Source organism: Nannospalax galili, unplaced genomic scaffold (assembly GCF_000622305.1).
Source record: "Nannospalax galili isolate Female #2095 unplaced genomic scaffold, S.galili_v1.0 scaffold209, whole genome shotgun sequence".
Lineage (NCBI taxonomy): Eukaryota > Metazoa > Chordata > Mammalia > Rodentia > Spalacidae > Nannospalax > Nannospalax galili.
In genome coordinates, this window is record NW_008360319.1 from 2,898,435 (window position 1) to 2,899,166 (window position 732).

The 732-nt window shown below is 38.7% G+C and overlaps 1 protein-coding gene across 1 annotated transcript in view; it reads left to right on the forward strand.

Moving 5' to 3' along the window:
* Positions 1-92: 92 nt before the first annotated feature.
* Positions 93-732, forward strand: part of Prkcq (protein kinase C theta) — a 106,862-nt gene continuing 106,222 nt past the window's right edge. Inside the window, exon 1 of the mRNA XM_029559680.1 lies at positions 93-220. The gene's annotated coding sequence lies outside the window, so the exon portion shown is untranslated. The remainder of the gene's footprint in view (positions 221-732) is intronic.

Consider the following 732-nt stretch of genomic DNA (forward strand, 5'->3'; position numbering starts at 1 on the left):
TTGACCAGGAACAGCATCAAATCTGTGTGCCAAAGACAAATGAGATCACTCCTAAAGGTGAAAACATTAAGCTTGGAAGAGTAAAGAGTCTTCAGAAAGTTCAAGTACATGTAATGATAGTAGTTTGCTGCTGGGAGAGCAAAAACATGGAAGATTGGATGGACATACCTGACATCCATCATAATAAGTGCCGACATCAGGATGATTGCATTAGAGGATAGTAAGTACTACACGGGAGATCTATGTAGGGTTTTATGAAGGCTCGCTAGCAAAGCACAGACAAAGGTCACATAATTCAGTCAAGATATGCTCCTAAAAGACTGCTTCTCCTCTTCTTTTGCCCTATTTGATACAAATCAATAAAGAGAAGAGAGGCCATTAGAAAATATATCAGTGTTGTAATACTAATAACAAACGTTTATTGACGGCTTATTATGTGCCCATCCTGTTCTAAGCATCTTATGTTGCCCATTTAGCGCTCATAGCCCTTTGAGACCACTAATATAATAGTAGCACTTTGCAAATGAACAAACAGACTGAAAGAAGTTAAGTAACTCCAGCAGCTGAGTTCATGAGTGCAGGGATCTTCTGCCTCTAACAAGTGCTGGCAGCTAATTCCTCTCCACCTCTCTGTTGTTCCACGTGACCATCATGTATCTTTGCAGATAAAATAAATACATAAGAAGAACAAGATGCAGGCAATACACACATACACGTAAAATAAAAATAATA